A 10,485-nucleotide genomic window follows, 5' to 3' on the forward strand; every position below is an offset into this window, starting at 1 on the left:
TTTTTTCATTGTTTTTACTAAGAATGGCGGAGATCAGCGATTTTGCGGCAGGCAAATCTGACACTAAGGCTGCTTTCACACTGGGGCGGTAGGAGGCGTCGGCGGTAAAACAGTGCTATTTTTAGCGCTGTTTTAACGCGGTATTCGGCCGCTAGCGGTACGGTTTTAACCCCCCGCTGGCGGCCGAAAAAGGGTTAAAACCACTCGTATAGCGCGGCTATAGCCACGCTGTCCCATTGATTTCAATGGGCAGGAGCGGATTAGGAGCGGTGAATACACCGCTCCTTAACCACTCCAAAGATGCGGCTTGCAGGAGATTTTTTCTTCTCCTGCCAGCGCACCGCTTCAGTGTGAAAGCCCTCGGGCTTTCACACTGAACAAACAGCGGAGGCTGTTTTGGGGCGGTTTGCAGGCAGTATTTTTAGCGCAATAACGCCTGCAAACCGCCCCAGTGTGAAAGGGGTCTAAGTGACACTTTTTGGGGACCAGTGACACCAATACAGTGATCACAGCGGGAAAAAAATGCATGTCACTGTTGTAAATGACACTGGCAGGAAAGGGGTTAACACCAGGGGCGATCAAAGGGTTAAGTGTGTTCCCGGGGGGGGGGGGGGGGTTTAATTGTGGGGGGAATGCTGTGACTGGAGGAGAACAAAGATCCGTGTTTCTGCACAAGATCTCCATTTTCCTTCCTCACAGAACAGCGGACCCGCTCATTGGCTTCTGCTTTGTCCAATCATAGCAGAAGCAGGTCGCCAGCACCGCGCGCACCCCAGACCTTGTGCGCGAAATCATGTACAGGTGCTGGAACAGCTTTGTTTTAAGGTAAGTTTCACATAATGTGCTAGTATGCTATGCATACTAGCACATTATGACTTTACCTTGCAGGGGGAAAAAAAAAAAATTGTCCGGCGGTATACAACCGCTTTAACCGCTTGCTTATACGGCGCAAGTAAGTGATCCTGCACTTCTGGCTCGCCTGCGCCGCTGTTGGCCTGCTCCAGTTGATCGATGAGCACCCGCCAATGCTTCGGTACAGAGGAAGAATGGTGATCTACCTGTGTAAACAAGACAGATTCCTGTTCTGTCAGTACAGAAGACATGGATCCTGTGTTCCTGTAAAGCAGGAACACGGATCCATGCCTTCCACTAGTAAAAGCCCCTCCCCCACTACACTGAAACACCAGCTGGGCACACAGTTAATCCTTTGATCGACCCCAATGTTAACCCCTATTGTAAAGCGCTGCGTAAACTGTTGGCGCTATATAAATCCTGTATAATAATAATAATAACCCCTTCCCAGCCAGCGTCATTAGTACAGTGACAGTGCATATTTTTAGCACTGATCACTGTATTAGTGTCGCTGGTCCCCAAAAAGTGTCAATGTCCGATTTGTCTGCCGCAATATGGCAGTCCTGCTATACGTCGCTGATCGCCGCCATTACTAGTAAAAAAAAAAATATAATAAAGAAAAATATCCCATAGATTGTAGACGCTATAGCTTTTGCGCAAACCAATCAATATACGCTTATTGGGAATTTTTTTTTAACAAAAATATGTAGCAGAATACATGTTGGCCTAAATTTATGAAGATATTTTTTTATTGGATATGTTTTATAGCAGAAAGTAAAAAATATTGTTTTTTTTTTTTTTCAAAATTTTGTTTTCAAAAGTGTTTATAGCACAAAAAAATAAAAACCGCAGAGGTGATCGAATACCATCAAAAGAAAGCTCTATTTGTGGGGAAAAAAAAATTACATAAATTTTATTTGGGTGCAGTGTCGCACTTGTCAGTTAAAGTAATGCAGTGCCGTGTGTTAAAAATTGGCCTGGTCATGAAGAGGGGTAAATCTTCCGAAGGTCAAGTGGTTAATTGAACCAGCTGAAGTTAGAAGCTGATTGGCTCTCATGCAAAGCTGCACCAGATTTTTCACTCTCCAGTTTTAGTAAATCTCCCCCTGTTATGTGGAGAGGTTACACAGCAGAGATTTATGAGGTAGACCCGTTCACCATGTGAAAGAAACTCCTTCAGTGGGCTATTGGGCTGTCTACCGGGTCTATTGGATGGGCAGAACAGCGACCAATAGAAGGAGCTCACAGGAGCAGGCTGACAACACTACTGCCAATTAAAAGGCAGTATCTTATACCCCATGCACACTATTATTAGATTTTCTGCAGATTTTTGTCTTCAGATTTACCAAAACCATAAAATATGAGGTCAAACCTTAAGAGTTTCAATTTCTATGCCATCAGGCAGGCCCTTGCACTACATGGTTTTGGTAAATCTGAAGACAAAAATCTGCAGAACATCTAATAGTGTGTATGGGGCTTAAGTGTTGTCAGACTACAACAGGAAGTACAATTACTGGCAGGATCTCCAGGTAAGAAACTTTGCAGCATATTTGTAAAATTGATTTGCATACAGTGGGCCATGATGCTAAACATAAATGTGGGTTTACATTCACTTTATCAAGTGTAAGTTCATCTTCGGAAAGATTTTTCCAAAGATCCACCCGAGTAATTCCATATCCAGTTAATAGTACATACCATAGTCCTCCTGTTGTAAATGGTGAAGGTCCTCCCATTACAGATTCAGCTGTTGGGATTCCCCTTCAGACCCCTCATTCCCCATTTGGAAGAGGGTTGGGTGGGGTTTGTTTTCTGAAGAGCTGTCAAACCCAAGCTGTTAGGCTCAACTAAAGACTTGTTTGTATTGTTAACTGATCGGTATCCTAATCAGTTAGCAACCTGACGTCTGTTCTAACCCCTCATCACTAAATTCAAATGAAAAAAAAGATTGGTTTTAGATATTCTTTGACCCAACCCCTAAAAATGTGGACTTTTTTGGCACCAAAAAACTACCTAAGCCAGTAATCTGATGCCAAAAGCAAGAGTTCCCCAAACGACCTTACACTCTAATCCTTGTGGTGTGGCTTTGGCTCTGTAAGCAGCTTACTGTCCATACTGCCAATCCAGTCCTGGGATGGGTTCTTCTAGCACCCAGGTCAAGGATGCAAAACTGCGCCCCTTTCCCCACTGTTAATGCATGCCTTTGAATGGGTTTACAGCCCTGTGTCCATTCTCTGTCCCCTTGCTCTGCTGTGCCCAGGGCAGATTTCTCTCCTGCCCACCCCTTGTCCCGGCCCTGCGCCTATCTGATAACCATGCAGATTCTAGATGGGTCTGCTGCCTACTGCTTATCTCGAGAGACTCCTCTGACCTGTGACCTACTTCCACCTTGGTTAAAAAAAAGTAGCTTACACTCTAATGCCTTTGGTCACGGGCACAGCGAAGCTAGACGGAAGACATTTTACCTTCTATGACTTTGGGATGTAGAAAGAAACCAGACCATCTGGAGGAAACCTCCACATCCAACTTGGAGAACCTACAAACTCTATGTAGATAGCACTGCTTGTGACTTGGAAGTGGTTCCTACAAAGTCACAATGCTCACTAGTCCACTTACCAAAGTCACCGTTTGCCAAGTTGACACCTTTTTTGGCACTAATAACTGATGCTCTCTGAACACAGTCTACACCACGGGACTCCAAACATTCTAAACAAAGGGCCAGTTTACTGTTCTTCGGACATCAAGGGGGCTGAACTGTGGGCAGTGGGAGTAGAAAAAAGCATAAGGCTCAGTATTCGCTGGTGATAAAAAAAAAAAAAATTACATAGCACATGTGGTTGGTAGGAGGAGGAAGAGTGCCTCATCATTGATGTCAGTGGAAGGAATTATTTCCACTGTTGGTGTCAATGAAGTGTTCCTCATGCCTGGTATCCCCATAGTGGGAAGCATAGTGCCCCAAGGGCTGGATAAATGGAAGCAAAGGGCCACAGTTTGGAGACCACTGGTCTACACCAAATAGTAAACTGTTCCTACAAGAATACTGCTTATTTGAATCATTTTTTTTATGTCTGATAAGTTGTAGAGATTCCCAGAGCTAACAATTCATTTTCCCAGGAAAGTTATTAATAACTGTCCAGTTCTTCAAATGAAGCACCAGTTTTTTTCACTCCAATTCCAGTGTTATATCATCTTTTTTTGGAGTATTAAAGATTTTTATTGAGAATATTGAAAAAAAACACACAGCTGTAACCACTTAAAGGATCAGTCCATCTGATATTTTGAGTTAGGTGGACCCTGACTTGGATGCTCCCCACAGCGAAATATCTCTGCCATAATTCCCAGCTCTGTTCCTGACCACCTAGGAGTTTTAAATGTTCCCAGCAACCTTTGTATCATTACATTGTAAAATGAATATAAAATCCAGCAGGGATTGTGGGAGCCCATCAAAATGGGCACAGCAGGTGTATAGACCCAGGAACGTAGCTCAGGGATAGTTAGAACCCCTCATAATGGGCACAGTGGGTGTATAGCCCAGGAACATAGCTCAGGGATGAAGAGAACCCTCATAATGGGCACAACAGGTGTATAGACCCTGGAATGTAGCTCAGGGATGGTGAGAACCTCTTATAATGTGCACAGCAGGTGTATAGATCCAGGAATGTAGCTCAGGGATGGTGAGAACCCCTCATTATGGGCACAGGTGGTGTACACACCCAGGAACGTAGCTCAGGAATGGTGAGAACCCCTCATATTGGGCAGCGCAATTGTACAAACCCAGGAACTCGGTACAAGGATGGTGAGAACCCCTCATAATGGGCACAGCAGGTGTACAGGCTCAGGGACAATAGGAACCCATCATAATGGGCACAGCAGGTGTACAGATCCAGGAACACAGCAGAGGGAAGTGAGAACCCCCTAATAATGGGCACAGCTGGTGTGCAGACCCAAGAACTTAGCTCAGGGATGGTGAGAACCCCTCATATTGGGCAGAGCAGTTGTACAAACCCAGGAACTCGGTACAAGGATAGGGAGAACCCCTCACAATGGGCACAGCAAGTGTACAGACCCAGGGACTTAGCTCAGGGACGGTAGGAACCCATCATAATGGGCACGGCAGGTGTACAGATCCAGGAACTCAGCAGAGGTATAGTGAGAACCCCCTCATAATGGGCACAGCTGGTGTACAAACCCAAGAACTCAGCTCAGGGATGGTGAGAAACATCTCTTATAATGGGCTCACCAGGTGTATAGACCTGGGAGCTCAACTCAGAGATGATGTGAACCCCTCATATTGGGCAAAGCCGTTGTACAAACCCAGGAACTCGGTACAAGGATTGGTGAGAGACCCTCATAATGGACACAGCAGGTGTACAAACCCAGGGACTTTGCTCAGGGAAGGTGGGAACCCCTCATAATGGGCACAGCAGGTGTACAGATCCAGGGACTTAGCACAGGGATGGTGAAAACCCTCATAATGGGCACAGCAGGTGTACAGATCCAGGACCTCAACACAGGGATGGTGAGAACCCCTCATAATAGGCGCAGCAGATGTACAGACCCAAGCACTTAGAACAGAGATGATGGGAGCCCCTAATAACGGCCACCGCAAATGTACAGACCCAGGTATTCTCCTACAAACAATTTGTTGTTCTAACCCTTTTAAGCCATGTGATTTAAAAATAGAACTTCTGTCGACTTTTAATGTCGTCTGAGTCTTCATTGTATAGCTCTCCCCCTGCTTCCTATGTGGTCATCAAAAGATGAAATATCTCTAGTGGGAGTCAAAGCAATAAAAAAAAAAAAAAAACCTAACAGTGACTCCAACCCTTCCCAGCTCAAGTTTTGGTAGTGGCCAGGTGTTAATTCTCCACTCACCGGGCTTGTGACCTGCCGAAATTAGCCCTATTGTTTAGCTCCATTTTATTACATGTGGTATATTCAGTTTTGTTCCATTATTACCTGCCCCTTATTATTTATTTGCTGTGCTGAATCACATATGGAAAATGTAGTCATATTGTTTTGAGTGATGTTTGTGGGGAATTTTGTTTGAACAAAATGTGCATCCAAAAACACGAAGCATCGCCAGGGAGGGGGCACTTTTCGCGTGGCGTATTTATTAACAAAAGTGTTCTGTCTGAAGTTCGAGAAAAATTATATGGATTCTGGGGCTTCATTTGTCAAGCAACGGGGTACCCTCTCCTCCTCCTTTGTTCTGCAAGCCTCTGCTCTCATCTGGAGCCGCTCCCATCCATTGTGCTGCTCATCAGAAGCTCCGTGGGACACTCTTAAAGGTTTTTGCCAAGACGCCTGGACCTGGTGTCGACCTCTCATATCATACATTACCTGAGCCTGTCACAAGTTTGGCGGGGTGGGGCGGCCATCCACTTCCTCCGGAATCGATTCATCACAACTCTTTAGTGTCTCTGCTGGATCCACATCCAGGAAACCTAACTGAAACCAAACATGACGCTCAGCCTTTCCTTAAAAAAAAAAAATAAGTCACTTTGCATGATAGAAAAATGTGGTCAATCTCAGTCGTTATAGAAAATTTGTTGCATCAACACGATCTGTTGGATGATTTAGAAAACCAGAGGATCAACATGACACCCAAATTCCAGAAGGTATTTTACTCATGGCTGGTTTTGTTTAAAGCAGGGGTCTGCAAACTTTATAAACAAAGGGCCAATTTTCTGTCCTTCAAAATTCAGGGGGGCGGACTGTGGCCATTGGGAGTAGAAAATGTCCTGGCGTCCGTGGGATTAAACAATGGCCCATCATTGGTATCGGTGAGAGAAATAGTGTCCCGTTGTTGGTGTCAGTGGGGAGAATAGTGTCCCATTGTTGGTGTCAATGGGAGGAATAGTGCCCCTTCATTGGTGTTAGTGGCAGAAACAGTGCTCCATCGTTGGTATCAATGGTGTCAGTGGGAAGACTAGTTTTCCATTGTTTGTGCTAATGGGAGGAATAGTACCCCATCATTGGTGTCAGTCGGAGGAACGGTGCTCCATCGTTGGTATCAATGGAAAGAATAGTGCCCCTTCATTGGTGACAGTGGGAAGAATAGTGTCCCATTGTTGGTGTCAATGAGAGGAATAGTATGTATGAATGCGAGTTAGGGACCTTAGATTGTAAGCCCCTTGAGGGTAGGGACTGATGTGAATGTACAATGTATATGTAAAGCGCTGCGTTAATTGACGGCGCTATATAAGTACCTTCAATAAATAAATAAAAATAAATAGTGCCCCATCATTGGTGACAGTGGAAGGCATAGTGTCCCATTGTTGGTGCCAATAGGAGCAATAGTGTCCCATCATTGGTGTCAGTGGGAAGAATAGTGCCCCATTGTTGGTATCAATGAAGGAATAGCGCCCCATCGTTGATGTCAGTGGGAGGAATAGTGCCACATCCTTGGTGTCAGTGGGAGGAATAGTGCCCCATCGTTGGTAATAATGGAAGGAATAGTGCCCCATTATTGGTGTCAGTAGGATAAATAGTACCCCATCATGGGTGTCCGTGAGAGTAATAGTGCCCCATCATCGGTGTCAGTGGGAACAATATTGTCCTATTGTTGGTGTCAATGGGAGGAATAGTGCCCCATTATTGGTGTCAATAGGAGAAATAGTGCCCCATCATTGGTGTCAGTGGGAGGAATAGTTCCCCATCGTTGGTGTCAGTGGGAGGAATAGTGCCCCATTGTTGGTATCAATGGAAGGAATTGTGCCCCATCGTTGATATCGATGGGAGGAAGAGTGCCCCATTGTTGGTATTAATCAGAGGAATAGTGTACCATTGTAGATGTCAGTGGTAGGATCTATACCCCATTGTTGCTGACAGTGGGGGAATAATGCCCCAAGGGCCAGATACAAGCAAGCAAAGGGCCACATTTTAGAGACCACTGGTTTAAAGCCTAATTCCAAACATATTTTTTATTTTTTATTTTCAGAAATGAAGGGAAGAGTCAGAATTTTTGTGAGGTTTCTGAATAATCTTTTTCTTATTTTTTATTTTTATGTTGAGCCATAACCCTTCACCTTCTGTTCTGTAGCCCAACAAGAATGAAATCTCTCCAAAGTGAAGCTGGCCTTAAACTGGTAGATTTTCATATGAACATTCATATAAAAATCCTTGGCAGTACACTTGATAATGTCTTTAGAGACTTGATAATTGTCATTCGAAAGAACTTCAAAATTTCTTTCCTTTTCACATTTGATTTTGGAATAAATGGAATTTCTCAAACGAAAACCACATTCATCGTTAGAAATTCAAGAACAATTGACCATCCTGCTCCTTCTAATTTTTTCGTCACAAATAGGGGATAAGTACAGCGCTGCTAAGAAATACTAAAAAATATATAATACAGTAAGCAGCTAACACACCTCTAAGACAAAGAAGTAAAAAATTCAACAGATATATATAAAGTGTAGCGCTATGTGTATGGATAGATCAGGATGAGATGTTAAGATCGAGCCATCTAGCAATGGCCAGAAAACAAACAAATATTACTTTAAAAAAGTGAATTAAAAAAGTTATAGTTGCACAAATACAAAATCATATATAAAGCATAATAGAATACACCTGTGAAAGAGTGAAAACACAAAACACAATATAAATCAACCGTAAATAAAGTCCATGTAAATAAAATGTGTCCTTGATGAAAAGCCACCACCCACGGTCTCTAAGGGTAAGTTGATGAAGGCAGCAACAAGGTGTTACTGGTGGGTGAGACGGAGGAACACCAAATCCAATGTGACGTCTATATATGTGTCAGAACCACCACCATAACATCTGAGGAGGCTTACCGGACATAGAAGACTTGTAAAGACATACGTCTTGCAAGTCACAAAAAGCTTGTTTAGCCGCCGGGGCTAGCAGGGTGAAAATATCAGAAATCCAAAACTTCAAGTATCCAAAACTTCAATAGATGAAGAGGAGGGATCTGTAGGCAACTTCAACCGTCCAGAGGTATCAGCAAACCATCCGGATGTATAATTGGAACCATGAGAGAAAGAAGACTCACATGGCGTGATATCGTTTTAAAAGGCATGCATTTATTAAAACATTAAAAGAAAAGCACTCACATGGTATACGATCATAAACAGCTTAAATGATATCGGACGCGGTGATCATAGGAAGTCCACCCAACATGTTTCGGTTACTCAACCTTCATCTGGGGTGAAGGTTGAGTAACCGAAACATGTTGGGTGGACTTCCTATGATCACCGCGTCCGATATCATTTAAGCTGTTTATGATCGTATACCATGTGAGTGCTTTTCTTTTAATGTTTTAATAAATGCATGCCTTTTAAAACGATATCACGCCATGTGAGTCTTCTTTCTCTCATGGTTCCAATTATACATCCGGATGGTTTGCTGATACCTCTGGACGGTTGAAGTTGCCTACAGATCCCTCCTCTTCATCTATTGAAGTTTTGGATACTTGAAGTTTTGGATTTCTGATATTTTCACCCTGCTAGCCCCGGCGGCTAAACAAGCTTTTTGTGACTTGCAAGACGTATGTCTTTACAAGTCTTCTATGTCCGGTAAGCCTCCTCAGATGTTATGGTGGTGGTTCTGACACATATATAGACGTCACATTGGATTTGGTGTTCCTCCGTCTCACCCACCAGTAACACCTTGTTGCTGCCTTCATCAACTTACCCTTAGAGACCGTGGGTGGTGGCTTTTCATCAAGGACACATTTTATTTACATGGACTTTATTTACGGTTGATTTATATTGTGTTTTGTGTTTTCACTCTTTCACAGGTGTATTCTATTATGCTTTATATATGATTTTGTATTTGTGCAACTATAACTTTTTTAATTCACTTTTTTAAAGTAATATTTGTTTGTTTTCTGGCCATTGCTAGATGGCTCGATCTTAACATCTCATCCTGATCTATCCATACACATAGCGCTACACTTTATATATAATTTTTTCGTCACTACAGATGAAAATGATCATCGATCGACTTGACCCAACTAACCACCAGAAAATTAAATGAATGTTCCGTAAACACAAAAATGTAAAACAAAATTGTACTGGTGTATATAGTCAACTCTAGAGTACATTCTGGAGTAAGGTCAAATGTTGAATTTCCCATCACAGTGATAATGGTCACCAGGAGAAAATATAGAGGGTGAAATTCCCAAGCAGGGTGGCAAAACTCTTTTGACCCTACTTCTGTAGATCACAAGAGTGCACTTCTCTCTGCACAACTGTGACCCATATTCATTCATCTGCTGTCAGCTGTCCACTGTGACCTGCATTCATTCATCTGCTGATGCCGCTGTCAGCTGGCATGATTCAGTCGGTCCAGACTCTGGAGGAATCCACCCAGATGCCAGACCGGCAGCTGGCTCTACCTCTTAGCAAGCTGCTAAGAGCCTAAGCCAACTGCTCCCACCCCCTCCACAGCCCAGCGCTCCAGTGAGCGTTGGAGGGGCAGGGCAGAGAGTCACCGGTTCCCTGCTCACTGAAGACCAAGAACTGAGTGATCGGTGGTCTTTGATTGCTCAGCTCTCAAAACCTGCACTTCTCTTTTAAGTATAGCAATTTTTACAGAGTTATGTTGGGCCAACTTTGACCACTGTAACTATGCATATACCATTCCTGTTGGATGCCTGTGGAAGCTGGA

The sequence above is a fragment of the Aquarana catesbeiana genome, linkage group LG11 (genome assembly GCF_042186555.1).
Source record: "Aquarana catesbeiana isolate 2022-GZ linkage group LG11, ASM4218655v1, whole genome shotgun sequence".
Lineage (NCBI taxonomy): Eukaryota > Metazoa > Chordata > Amphibia > Anura > Ranidae > Aquarana > Aquarana catesbeiana.